We start from the raw sequence: 14,638 nt of genomic DNA on the forward strand, positions 1-14,638 counted from the left end.
ACCTTTCCCTTTTGTTCTTAGTCTGGAGTGCTGGGAGTCCCTGATGCTACACTTACTAGATTATCACAGACTGATGTCTTCTACTTTCAGCTGGGCCAACTGTGGTTAGAGGGTATCTTTTGTCCATAGGTCATTAGCTGCCAGACCCCCAGGATAACACTGCATTTGGTATAGGAAGCTGCAACTCCAATAACAGCAAATACAAAATAACCTCAATCTTTATAGTGCCAACATCCAAATGCTTTCTGTAGAAAAAAAACATAACACATTACAAAAAAAAGTCCACTGCACCAAGGAAAGTACTCATTAGAACTCTATTTTCTTTTCTTTCTTTCTCTTTTTTTTTTGAGGGAGTAAGGGGGGCGATTTAAACAGGGTTTCTCTGTGTATCCTTGGGTCTCCTAGAACTTGCTCTGTGGACCAGGCTGCCCTCAAACTCATAGAAATCTGCTTGCCTCTGCCTCCCAAGTGCTACCACCACCCAGCCCTAGAATCCTAATTCTAACATCGCCCTCCCCATAAATGTCTCTTTATTTCCTCAGATGATGGGATGAGATGAAAGCTGTACACACGCTATGCAAATACACAGTTGAGGCTGAACCCAGAGTGTCTCTTTTTCTGTTCTAACCCTAAGCCTAGGAGCTTCTAGCCTCTGTACAGTCTAATCTTCCAAGATGACTAATTTAATCCAGTTTCTCTGGCTTCTGGCTGAATTGTCTGCTTGGCCACATTCTAACTTGGCAATCTGTTCTAATCTTCTGGCTCCTTCTCATTCTCTGGCTCGTCTGTCTTCACCTGTGTCTAGCTTGTTCTTTCACAACTTACCTCTGCAGAACTGTCCAGACACAAACCTGCCATCTCCTCACCTCTCCTTCTCTCTCTGCTCTTAAGTAGCCTCTCGTTCTTGGTTATCATGTGAGCTGGATGTATATGATCTCTGACTCGTTCTGTCAAATCTTTCTTTGATTCATCACTCTGCCATTCTATTAAATGTCACTTTCAAACATGGCTGCTTCCTTATACAAACTACCTTTTCCTTCCTTGTTAGGGATTAAAGTGTATTAAAGTGTATACTAAGAGCATATCTGTATTCCAGCCAGATCATACTGTAACCCAGGGCATGTCTGCATTCCAGCTAGATCAGATAGACCTAGAAGGTCTTTGGAAGTGATCCCTAGCCAGAGTAGCTATGTTGCTGGATTAAAATTCCTCTACACCCCCTAAAGAAGCAGACAGATAGACTGGACACCCTTATATGAATGACCAGAACTTCATATTGGTATAGTATGAAACTTTGAAAAAGGTCCAAAAGACATTGTTTCACAAAGAAAACACAAACCTACCAATTTTTGTTAATTGGGAGTGCAGGTGGTGGAACGCAGGGCTTTCTAAATACTAAGCATATGTTTTACTACTAAGCTATAACCCCATTCTTCCTAACTACATCTCCCCCCCCCCCCACCTTGTCCCCAATTCGACAGCACTGGTGGTCTCCAGCAGATGAAAAATCAGCCATGAACCTCAAGCGTTATTTGTCTTTGGCTCACTCCAACTCATAAAAGTCACTTATGAAGGGCAGTAAGCGCTGCCTAAGAAGAGTGCTTGCCTCGAAAGCCTGACAACCTGAGTTGGATCTCTGAAACCTACACAAAGGGGAAGGAGAAAAGTGACTCCAGACAGTTGTCCTGATTCTCCCCCGCAACACACACACACAGAGACACATCAATAATAATTCAAGTTTAAAGACAGAACAACCTAAGACAGAGACCAAGGTCTCATGCATCCCTGCCTGTCCCACAAGGACAATCTTTCACATGTATGCTTGGTTCCCTACAAAACGGGACCCACTGAAAGACAGTGTCTAGAGCTGCAGAGATGACACAGGTTAGGATCACTTGCTGCTCTTCCAGAGGAACGGAGTTTAGTTCTTAACACCCAAACCAGGCGGCTCACAAGGGCCTGTCATTCCAAACCCAGGGGAACCCAACACCTGTGACCTTTGAGGGTGCCTGCACTCACATGCACAGAGACATACACAGACACGCACACACAAACACATAATTAAAAAGTTTTTAAGAATGCAATCCGTGGCAAAAGATGTTCTTGGCCATACCTACTACATTTCGGTCATAGTGTCCAACAATGGTGTTTTCAACTGTGATTACAATTCAGAGTTGTGGTACTATCAAACAGTTTGTGTCTAAGAAGGTAAAGTTCCTGGGGCTGGGGTATGTAGCTTGCTTTGAACAGTACCCACCTACCTACCTAGGTAGGATGTATGTACTAAACACTAGGTTTGATCTCCAGAACATGACAAACTTTGTGTGACAGCACATATCTATGATTCTAACACTTAGGGCGTGAAGGCAGGTGAGACAGCTGCTCGGAGGCTAGCCTAGGATACATGGGATCTTGTGTCCAAAATCACACAAGAGAAGAAAAAAAAGAGAAATTTCTCTCCCAGACATTCCCCACCCCCAAATGATGTTGTTTTCATTGAAAGACTATGAAAGTAGGCTTAAGCCCTACTTTTCCCATATGTCAGTAACAACAAAACCATCAGTGTGGTCAGATGAATCTCATACCTTTGACAGGCTTCGGGAAGCCTTCATAATCAATGCCTGCTTTAAAAAAGAAAAGAAAAAAAAAAAAAGGCATTCCCACCTGCCCTCCCAGAAGAGACCACCCATGTGCAAACACTTTAATCATGCCTTCCCCAGTCAGAGGAGCGGAACAGCTCCAGGTGGCAAAGAAACCAAGACATCTTTTTGTTACCTGAGCTAGATCAAAGGGCCAGTTTGGGAGGTTCAAAGTCTGCCATACAGCCAATTCAGTGTGTTCCTGGCATCCACAGTAATGACGACACTAACTGCTCCCAAGTTAGTATGCTTATTTCAGCACTTCCCCTCCAGAATCTGTCACTGTGCCCGACTCGTCAGCTCATCTCAAGCCATTGCTTTATTCCTCAGAATCCCTTCAAATAGATAACTGTGCAGAGCAGAGGGGCTTAAGCCTTAGCTCTAGCTTCTTCTCATTTTCTTCAGAAACTCTTTAAGCAGGAGTTCTCAACTGTAGCAATAGTAGTAATAGTAGTAGTAGTAGCTTAAAAAGACTGATGGAGGGTGGGCATGGTAGTGCACACCTTTAAATTTCAGCACAGACACATCAATAATAATTAAAGTTTAAAGACAGAACAACTAGGACAGAGACCAATGTCTCATGCATTCCTGCCTGTCCCACAAGGACTCGTTCACATGTATGCGTGATTCCCTACAAAAGGGGACCCACTGAAAGATATTGTCTAGAGCTGCAGAGATGACACAGATGTAGGTCTGTGTGCTGACAAGAAAATCTCTGTGACTCTTTGAGTTCTTGGTCAGCCTGGTCTACTTAAGAGAGACCCTGTCTCAAAAAAACAAGGAAACAAATAAAAAAACCTGATGGGCCAAAGAGATGGCTCAACAGGTAAAGGTGCTCTCTGCTCCAGAAAGCAAGCCCAAGAGGCTGAATTCTGTCCTAGCACCCACAGGAAGGTTCACCGCCATCAGTAACTCAGGAGATTCCACGTCCTCTTCTGGCCTCTCAGAGCACCAAGAACACAAGTGGTGCACAAACATATGATGCAGGCAAGAATACCACCAAGGTAAAATGAAGTCATTGTTAAAAAGATACCCTCATCCTTATTCTCCTTTTACTGTAATCCTTACTTATAAATGAAGAAATGAGATGTCATAAGGTGTAACCGGCAGACCCAAAGGTCACACCTCAGGGCTCTGATCCCCAATTCTAAACAGTACCTATGACATTACACTTAGACGACAGATGACCCCAATCCCCCAAACCAAATATTTAGATGTCAACCCAGAAATCCTATTATATTGTACCCATGTTTCCCCTTCATTTTCCTGTGGATTCAGCACAAACAGCCCACACAACAGAATACAATCAGCCAAAATACAGTGCTTTACAGAGAACTTTCTGAGAGGGTCTGGTTCTGTCTTCCCTCATTCCTTCCTCTCTCCATCCCCTCCCCAGGCTCATCCCTGGGTAGCTAGGGCTATAGGTGTATGCTCCTATACCTGTTTTCCCAGGGCTTTCCTCTAAACATTAATAATTAGATCCTTCTCCATCACTGCCAGCCTGAATCCTAAGACCTTCCATTTGTTTTCTTACAAAGGAAGCTACATTGCTTACCTATCGGCTACTCTGTTGTTAGGACTAGTCAAATTATATATCCCGTCAATCTTCCTGCATTTTCTTTATAAAGCACACAAAGGATCAAAATATATCCAGAACTGTACCCAACACACACTTGGGAGTGTCAGCTATTCAGAAAGTTGAGATAAGAGACTAGATTTTTTTAGTCCATTTAGGCATATCTGATCAATACAGTGAGGTAACTCTTTCACACAGGCAGAGAGAGAGAGAGAAAAGAGTCAACTCCCCACATCCATGGGTTTCACATCCTCAGATTCAGCCAAAAGCAGATATAAAAATAGAGAAGAAAAATTTGCATCTGTACTGAATGCTTTTCTTGCCATTACTCCCTATACAATATAGGAGCTATTTACATAGCATTTACATCGATGTACATATCACAAATAACCTAGAGATTGTTTAAACTTTACAGAAAGATGTACAAGGGTCATAGGCAAATAGTATACCTCATTACGCAGGGGACTTGAGCATAATGCATTTCGGGACTTGTGCAAGGTCCTCCAAACAATCACCAGGGACAGTAAAAATGACAATACTGTCAGTACTATATAGCACTGCTCCCAATATTAGAGTGGATTCTAAGATCTACACAACTGGAAGACTATAGATTAGAAATCCATAATCTTGTAATGAGACAGTGACTCATCTGAGTGACTTGTTAGCCAAATTTCATTCTGGCTGAACCGTGAAGTTGGTGGGAGAGGCCAGGCATTCTATTGGAAAGAGGACACTTCAGTTGCCGGATGGTACCTGAGTCGTTATAGGGCAAAAATCCAGTTTGTGCAGGTGTTCCACGTCCCCTGAGAGAGAAAAGAGGCCAAATCAGTCAGACCGGTCCACACTTGCAACATTCTAAGACTCCAGATTATCTGTTTTACCCCGCCCCAACCTCAGCTCTTGCCTGCGACAACTTTTGTTTGAGTGCAATGTTTGTTGCACTCAAAGACATCCCCATTTTACTTCGCTATCGTAGACTAAATATGCGGCACTGCTGCCTACTTGCTTATAAATATGCGTAAATATTTAAGCTAAACTTCCTCTACTGCTCTAATTCCTCCTAGCCTCATCTCTCAAGCCTTCATTGGCTCCTTCCACTTTTAAAACTTCTTATCTTCATCCCACTGTGTTAGCCCGGTCCACATTCACAGCCTCACAGAATCTTCGAGAGAGAGAGAGAGAAAGTCCCGTTCGTTCCCCAGATTTATCCTTTTATGCCGCTCGCAGTTAGCTCGCGTGCCACACAACGAAATCGCAACATCTTTTAAAAACCGCGATGGGCTCTCTTCCCACTCTGACTTTAGATTCGCGGAGACCTCATGACCCATAGAACAGAAGAATGGGGGGGCGAGTTACAGTCAAGTAGAATCTCGACCGAAAAATCCCTAAGGACGTGCCGCAGTGGGCGTGAATCCCCGGCTCCGACCTGACTGACTGACATCCCTCGGGGGCCGACGGGGCCACCTGTGACCAAGCAGGAAGTTCTGAACGGTTTGCGCGCCAAAAAGCCCAGCGCATGCGCACACAGCCACGGGCGGGGCGGGGGCGGAGTCCCGGCCTGGCACAGGATCTCGCGTTGTCTGGGGAAAAGAGCGGCGCTGAGGTCTTTTCGGTGGCGTTGTGGGGACCGCCCACCACCTCTCCTTTAAATCTTCTTTCTTTCTTTCTTTTTTCTCTGTCTTTTCCTCTCAGCCTCAGTGTAGACAGTGAGAGAAAGAGCTCAAGGCCGGCAGCTCCGTGGAAGAGTTATGGCTGCCATGGTCGCGCAGCCGGTGCCTCAGAGACAGTGAGAGTAGCAGAAGCCACACCGTCGATCGTCTTAAGATGCTAGGGTTTGCTTTGGCGTTCCCCCTTTTTACGATGCTATGCAAAACAAAAGACCAAAAAAAAAAAAAAAAATCACCTTGGCGCACGGCGCCTGCGCAGTGCTTGTTTACCGCGGGCCGAGCGCAGGCCCCTTCCCTCCGCCCAGATCCCCCGCCTGCGCCTGCGCGGCTGACGTGGATTTCTCCGGGAAAACCGCGCCTGCTAGTCCCGGGACTAGCGAGCGAGCCGCGGAGTGTGCAGTAGAAATCTCGGAGCCCTGAAAGGAGAACCACAACGCCCAGAAGTCGGTGTCGCGGCAGGATCGTGAGCACAGATGACCCAGGTGCTCTGTGCACGCCACCGTCGCTGAAGTGAGCCTCGGAGCGTGAGAGCGAAGACCGGCGGCGCTGACGCCTAAAAGGATGGACTTTGTTTAGCAAAGATGCAAATAAGCCTGACCCTAAGGCCGCCCGAGTTCGAGCAATTCCTGCCTGGGCTAAGACTGCTTTCTTGAAGGGGACTCAGAAAGGCGGCCATGCAAATTTTGAAACTAGAAAGAGCTGACACTAGAAGCAGTAGCCCTTTAAAGCAGAAGCCAGTTAGTTCATAAGAGTCTGAATGTCCCTTCAAAGTCTGCTCCAAATAGACTCAGACAGTGCTCATAAAATACTATCTGATAAGCATAGATTATTTTAGATATGGTTATCCATTTGCAAGTAGAGGCAAACTGATTTTTGAAGAAATTTCTATTGATACATTCCAGTACGCTCAAAAAAAAATCATTAATAACTGGTAACTTAGCAAAGCCTGGACATTTTTCTAGTTTTAAAAAACAATGGAATTTATTTGGCAATTTTATTAGACCCTAGTTATTTTTTGACTGGTGAGATTGAAGTCTAGATCTGTAACATTTTTCTACCAGAAAAGTGAGATTTTAATTAGTAAGAAGGGGGAAATGTATGTATGTGAACAGAAGAGGCCAGACCTTGAAGACTTTTCATGCTTCCAAAATTCGTCTCAAGAGAAGCTATCATCTCACCTCGGATTTTTTTTTTTTTTTATGTTCAATATGATAGTAAAGTTTAGCATATTTTGAACAATTTTTTTCTATACAATCTGGGTATGGTGGTACATTGAAGGAAAAAAATGGGGTTTGTAGATCAGTTGGTAGGCTCCTTGCCTAAAAGCCATGGATTTATGCAGAACTGAATAAAATGGGACTTGTTGGTAGACCTATAGAGGCAGGATCAGAAGTTCAGGGTCATCCCCACCTACATAGTCATAGACCAGCCTGGGCTACATGAAACGCTGTTTTAAATAAAGAAACAGGTTCTCTGTTATAGATAAGAACAATAGCTTACTTGAGGTAGAATGATAACCAGTTTTCCACACCTATATTGACCTGGCATTTCCTTCATAAGAGAGACAATACAGAGAGGGTGAATGAATTTCTTGTCCATATTTATGACTATACTAACTCAAAAAGGGCTTCCTTTGTTAAGTCTGACAGCTGTCATCAAAGAAGCTATCACTACAGATTGTAGTGGTTGGTTGTTTTTTGAGAGAGGGTCTTGCTATGTAATGGAGAATGGCTTCAAATTTGGAATCCTCCTGTCTCATTCTCCCAAGAGCTGGGACTACAGAGGTCCACCACCATAGCCATCCTAAAGGATTGCATTGAACATTATAATATGGCTCTAATGGAAAGTCTGTATGGGAGTTAGATGAAGAGTCCTTCAGGGCTGCAGAGATGGCTCAGTGATGAAAAGCAGTTGCTGCTCTTGAAGACAACTAGAGTCCAATTCCTACTGCCCACATGGCAGCTCATAAACTCTGAGAACTCCAGCTCCAGGGGATCCAATACCCTTTCCTGGCCAGCGTGGGAACCACATGTGATGCATGTAAATGCACACAGCAAACAATTTTTTTTTTCTTCAAGAGATAAAAGTCTGACCTGCATCTTCAAAGCTAGTTTCTGGGAGGCTTAGGAGTTTCAGGTGTTCAAAGCCAGCCTAAGGAGTACAGCAAAACATTGTCTCAAACAACCTGGCAATGGATAACAACAGAAAACACAAAAAGACAAAAGGTTGCTGGGCTCTCACAACTTCTCAGTGAGTATATGCATTTGCCAGCAAGCGCAGATGACCTGAATTTGATCCCCTGGATGAACACAGTGGAAGGGGACAACCTACTCTTAAAGATTGTCCTCTGGCCTCTACATGTGGGCTGTAGTGTCTTTACACTCAAACACTAAATGTAAGACATTTGGATTTAAAAGAAAGTGAAGCCTTGAGTTTCTAACTTGCCTACATGTGATAAAAATTAGTGTAGGCCTGGTAAGTGATCAAACAAAATGTCTTTCTTCATTGAAAAGGAATCCTTTGGTGGAGAATCAAACCAGGGTAATGGTCACCCACTTAGTCTCCTGTGTAACTCAGAAAATGTACCTAGCAAAGACTGTACAATCAGTAACTGAAGAAACTGACAGTGTCATTTTTGCAGCCAACTTTTTAGGCAAATTTGCCTGTGATTGCCATGACCTCATAAAGTACTAAAAAGTCTGCTGTCATTTGTGTCTACGTACTGACAAAATACACACAAGTTCTTGGTATTTCTGGTGGGGGCAGGGTGGGCAACTTTTTTTTCTTTTTAAAATCCTTGCTGCCACTTTGAGTTCTGTGCTTTCGGTCATACAGGCCCTTGTTATGCTTTAAGAAGGAATGACGTGAGCTGGGTGTGGTGACGCATACACCTTTAATCTCAGCACTCCGGAGGCAGAGGCAGGAAGAGCTAGCTCAGTGAGTGTGAAACCAGCCTGGTCTACATATGCACAGCTAAGACTACGTAGACCCTTCTCTCTAAATAAATAAATAAATAAATTTAAAAGAAGAAGAAGTAATGATGGACAGAGCCTTCCACAAGAGAAGCAGCAGCAGGAAGAAGGGTAGGTTTGGGTTTTTACTATTTAGGCAGAGCCTGCTAAGGACCTTGCTGACTGAGGACCTTGCTGGCCACTTCTGAGAGGGAACTCTGTCCCTGCCTCCCTTTGCCCTTTGTTTGCATGGTTGGCTTCATAAATGTACACCTCTGATAAGAAAAGAACCCTTCTGTTATCTTACTGTGTTAAAAATCTTTTGTCATTATCCCAAGGCAGTTGCCACGCCCCCTAAACGTTTTCTCAATATGAAATGTTCCAAACAGAAGGAAAGAGACATCTGGGCAGGGTGACATATGCCTATAATCCTAGCACTCAAGAGGCTGAGACAGGAGCCAGCCTGTGCTACTTAATCTTTAACATCTGTAAGGGTAAGGAGTGTGGGCAGCTTACCGCATTCCTCTTGAAGTCACTCTCCTAAGGACAGTTTCTTCCCGCTATGACTTAACAGACACCCCTTTGTATTTTATTGCCCAGAGCTCCATCATATATTGAACTCATAGATTGAACTACAAGTAGGTACACAGAAAATACATTCTGTAAAGTCACCTAGGAAGCTGATCATAGTAGTGGCGCACACCTGTTGTCCCAGCAGTTCGGAGGTGGAGGCAGGAAGATCAGCTCAAGGTCAGGTTGGATTGTGTGAGGCCCTGTCACAAATAAGTGCCTCTCTAAATAACAAGTTTAGCGTTAGGTGTAGGCCATTTAAACTTTCCCTAGGAACCTTTAAAATAGTGTGCTGGTGAGAAGTACACAACGGCATCTCAAGTAGCATTGGGTCTTACTGTCATAGCCTTTCAAGGCTACCTGCCTGCTGCGTTAGAAAAATAGCTCTTGTTGTTGAACAGCATGCTGCTGTAGAGCAGTGAACTGTGCCGGTCTAAATTAAGATGGACTGTAAACATAGAGTATACTAGATTTCAAGAAATCACAATGAAAAAGGAAATATGAAAGTCTTGAAGCTGGGTATGGTGAGTCATCTGTAATCCTGGGACCCGTGAGGCAGAAGCCAGTGGGGGCGGGGGGGGGGGCTGTAAATTTGAGGCCAGACAGGTCTATCTAGATAGCTAGTTCCAGGCCAGCCAGGGTTACATACTGAGACCTTGTCTCAGCAAGAGCAACAACTGATACATTTTATATTCACTACATGCTACAATGACATTTCATGTGTTTCTTTTTACTTTTACTTTGTTTTTTAAAAAGTGGCTATTAAGAAGCAAATTGTTTGTGTGTCTTATTTCTATTAGACATTGCCACCTTGGAGCCTTTAGTCCTGAAACAGGTGCTGCTCTTTGAACTTACACACCCTTAAGGGCACTTGTTGCAATGGACAGCAGTTTTAGGCCAAGAATAGAGATGTCTGCCTATTTCTCAAGAAAACAAAAACAGTGTAGCTTCATCCAGACCTAGTATCACAGGCTGGCAGACCCAAACAGGTTCTGGAGACTGGAGGATTGCTGTTCAAAGCCTGCCTGGGCCACAGAAGGAGTTCAAGACCAGTCTGAGCAACTTTGTGAAACACTGAGTCAACATAAAATGCAAAACCAGGACTGGGAAAATGGCCCTGAGGTAGAGTGCCTAGACTGTACAGGGTTCTAGGCTCAATCTCTATATAGACAAAAACACTAACGCAAACCAATGCAGCTTCCTCAAGGTTTAAAACTGGATCCAGAGTTTGCTTTAAAAAATTGAGAAGGAGGGATGGGGAGGGGAGGGGCGGGGAGGGGCAGGGTGCATGTGTGTGTGTGTGTGTGTGTGTGTGTGTGTGTGCCTTGCATATGCTGTACAAGTACACAAGTACTTCCCTGACCTTATTTTGTCTTAAGACAAAGTCTTACTACACAGCCCAGGCTAGAATTAAGCTCACTATGTAGCCCAGGCTGGTCTCAAACTTTCAGTGCTCCTCCTGCTTCAGCATTCCTAGTCATAGGATTACATAGGGATTACATAGGTAAATGTTCCTCCTCTTCCTCCTCCTCCTCCCCCTCCATCTCCAGAGACATCTCCTCCTCCAGAGACAGGGTTTTTCTGTCCTGGAACTCTCTTTGTACTCTAGGCTGGCCTCAGACTCAGACATCCCCCTGCCTCTGTGTCCCAGGTGCTGGCACTAAAGGCGTGTGCCTGCCCAGCTGGTCTGTTTGGTTTCTTTAGATAAACTCTCCCAAAGTTAACCAGCCCTGCCTTGAACTTGCAGCCTTTCCTTGGCCTGAACAGTAGCTGGGGTCATGTGGGTGTGCAGAGTGTCTGGCTAGGTAGTGCTTTCTCGATCGGTCTGCACTCCGGTGCACGCAGGAGAAAGTGGTTTCACACCTTCATTTCCACCATGCAGGCTCACCACAGAACTCAGTGTTGTGAAATGAATAAAGGTTTTTTACTGTTTTGGTGCTGGGGAACCCAATGCTGTCTTGTCTCTTTTTGTCCCCACCCCCTGTGGGGTTACACTCTGTACCCCACCCTCCATGCCCCCACACCCCCGGCTATCCTGGAACACACTGTGCAACCTAACCAGCCTAGAACTTGTGGTGATCCTCCTGCCCCAGCTTCTTCAGTCCTGGGATTACTGGGCCAGGTGAACCAAGGATGTTTTACAGTGCTGTTCCATTAAGACAGACTCTTGCCCTAAGAGCTTACTTCTCCACATCCTATCAAAGAGTCTGACAGAGCTCTCAGAATGAGTAGTGTTAAAAAGTCAAACTGAATGTTAGAGTAGGCACATGGGGGTTCTCATGTTTTATTTTAAGCAGTTATGACTCCATCCATGGTAAATAAGGACCTGTGGTAAATCTGGGTCCAAGCAGTGATGACTCATGCATGTTTTTAAAGGCTTATTTGTTTTTATTTTATGTGTCTGGGGTTTTGCCCACATGGACTGTGTGTGTATGTTTGTGCATGCATGATACATGTGTGCCTGATGTCCTTGGAGGCCAGCCGAGATTCCTCCAGACTGAAGTTATAGACAGTTGTAAGCTACCATGTGGGTGCTAGAAAATGAACCCGGGTCCTGTTCGAGAATAGCAAGTGCTCTTAGCCACTGAGCCATCCCATCAGGCCGTGTGATGACTCACTCATATTTTGAGACTTGTTTTCTTTATCTCCCTTTCCCTTTCCTCAGTGCCTCCTCTCTCTTAAGACACACCAGCATGCCCAGTATCTGGAAAGCTAAAACAGGAGGATCTCAAGTTAGAGGCCAACTTTGGATATTTACGGAGAGTTGCAGGCCAAACTGTGTTATATATTAAGACACTGTCTGCAAGGAAAATAAAAGAAAAATGAAGAAAAGAAGTCATTAAGAGATATATAGCAACTCTAAAACATTGTATCACATTAAAATCCTATCACATGGGCATTCAAACAATAATTACACTGAACTTGGTCATTATGAATCCTGGCCATCTTGTTAGGCCATTCCACATACCAGTGATCAAGGCACTGAGGAGCTATGAGTTAATCCTGCCCTTGTGTTTTCACTTGGTTAAACAGTATACTGACACAAGCCTCACCATGACTGATAAACTGTATGTGGGTAGAAAAGTTCTGTCAGAAAAATTTGAATGCCAAAGAGAATCTACCACTTAGGTCATGAGAACTATGTTTATTGGGAACTCTAAATTTTCTCTAACTTTTTTCCCCCAACAATTAATTTTTTTGTTAGTTATTTTACATTCGGATCACAGCCCCCCTCCCTCCTCTCCTCCCAGTCCCACACTTACAAGTTCCTACCCCCACTGCCCCTCCCCTTGTCCTCAGAGAAGGGGAGCCCCCATTGAGTCCCCCCCCCCATCCTGGGATATCTAGTCCTAGGCATATCCTCTCCCACTGAGGCCCAACTAGGCAGTGGAGGTAAGGGGAAGGTGACCCAATGGCAGGGAACAGGGATGGAGACAGCCCCTCCCCACCACTTGTTAGGGGACCCATATGAAGGCCAAGCTGAACACTTGCTACAAATGTGTAGGGGTCTAGGTCCACGTCCTGGTGCTCCCTGGTTGGTGGACCAGGCTCTGTGAGCCCCATGGTCCCAGATGAGTTGACTCCGTAGGCCTTATGGTATTCTTGAGCCCTAGGACTGCTCATTTCTATCCACCCCCCCCCCCAAGACTCCTGGAGCTCCACCTAATGTTTATCCGTGGGTCTCTGCATCTGCCTTCATGCCCTGCTGGATGAAGCCTCTAAGGAGACAGTTAAACTAGGTTCCTGTCTGCAATAGCACAGGATCATTAATAGGGTCAGCGGTTGGCTCTCTCACATGGGATGGGTCACTGGTCGGCTGTTCCCTCTGTCCTGCTCCATCTTTATCCCTCCACATCTTGTAGGCAAGACAAATTTTGGACTTCTCTCTCTCTTGGCTTTTTTTTTTTAGATTTATTTATGCCGGGCGGTGGTGGCACACACCTTTAATCCCAGCACTTGGGAGGCAGAGGCAGGTGGATTTCTGAGTTCGAGGCCAGCCTGGTCTACAAAGTGAGTGCCAGGACAGCCAGGGCTATACAGAGAAACCCTGTCTCGAAAAACCAAAAAAAAAAAGTTATTTATTTATTATATGTAACTACACTGTGGCTGTCTTCAGACACTCCAGAAGAGGGTATCAGATCTCATTACAGATGGTTGTGAGACACCATGTGGTTTGCTCGGATTTGAACTCAGGACCACTGAGCCATCTCATCTCTCCAGCCTCCCTCTCTCTCTCTCTCTCTCTCTCTCTGCTATGTTTGATCAAACTACTACACCCACAAGCATTCAGAGGACAGCCTTCAGCAGTTGGTTCTCTTCCACCATGTGGATCTCAGGGACTGAACTCAGCTCGTCAAGCCTGATGGTAAGAGCCTTTAGCAGCTGAGCCATTCCCCTGGCCCCATTGTTCAGGGTTTCATATGGTGCATCTGAGCTGTCCGTGGAGCTTGTGTCTATGATTGCAACACCCAACATAACGCCTGACACGTTGTAGGTAACTAACATACACAAGGAGAGAGTGAATTTGCCTTTGATCAGCTGTCCATGTTCTGTGTCAGATGGGTTAGGTTGATTGCGTTCGAGTCTCAGAGATGGAGAGGTAACTGTCAAATCTGACCTGCCTCTGACTGTGAGGATGGAGAGTGCTTGCAGCATAATCTGGCTCTGCCTCTGACGAGGTCTGTGAGAGTTAGGAAAGGAACTCTCTCACTTGTTACCACAGATAATGTGCGCATAACATGTTCATGGGTGTCACAAGCATGTTAGTCATACTGCCTTGTTCTTAGAACATGAAAAACTGTTCTATGGAATGTTACGAGGGTCACATGTTCTAGGTTTTGCTTTGTTTTTGTTGTGGGGTTTTTTGTTTGTTTTTAATTTGGGGGTTGTTCTGTTCTTTTCAAGACAGGGCTTCTCTGTGTACCCATGGCTGTCCTAAAACTCACAATGTAGACCAAACTGGTCTCATACTCAGAAATCTGCCCAACTGTGCTTCCCAGGGGCTAGAATCAAAGGCATGTGCCACAACCACCTAGTTGTAAGGATCATACATAAATAAGAATAGTAAATTAGAAACCTAGGGCATGTCTTAGTCAGGATTTCTATTCCTGCACAAACATCATGACCAAGAAATAAGTTGGGGGGCTGGTGAGATGGCTCAGTGGGTAAGAGCACCCGACTGCTCTTCCGAAGGTCCAGAGTTCAAATCCCAGCAACCACATGGTGGCTCACAAC

At 44.9% G+C, this 14,638-nt stretch overlaps 1 protein-coding gene across 7 annotated transcripts in view; it reads right to left on the reverse strand.

Moving 5' to 3' along the window:
* Positions 1-6,428, reverse strand: part of Gpr19 (G protein-coupled receptor 19) — a 29,041-nt gene extending 22,613 nt beyond the window's left edge. For 4 of the 7 annotated variants that reach the window (XM_021164991.2, XM_021164986.2, XM_021164990.2 and 1 more), the window contains exons 1-3: positions 5,642-6,428; positions 4,969-5,018; positions 57-245 (exon numbers count right to left, since the gene is read on the reverse strand). The gene's annotated coding sequence lies outside the window, so the exon portion shown is untranslated. The other 3 variants (XM_021164989.2, XM_029478875.1, XM_021164988.2) reach the window with 3 other exon arrangements.
* Positions 6,429-14,638: the final 8,210 nt, after the last annotated feature.

The sequence above is a fragment of the Mus caroli genome, chromosome 6, assembly GCF_900094665.2.
Source record: "Mus caroli chromosome 6, CAROLI_EIJ_v1.1, whole genome shotgun sequence".
Classification (NCBI taxonomy): Eukaryota; Metazoa; Chordata; class Mammalia; order Rodentia; family Muridae; genus Mus; species Mus caroli.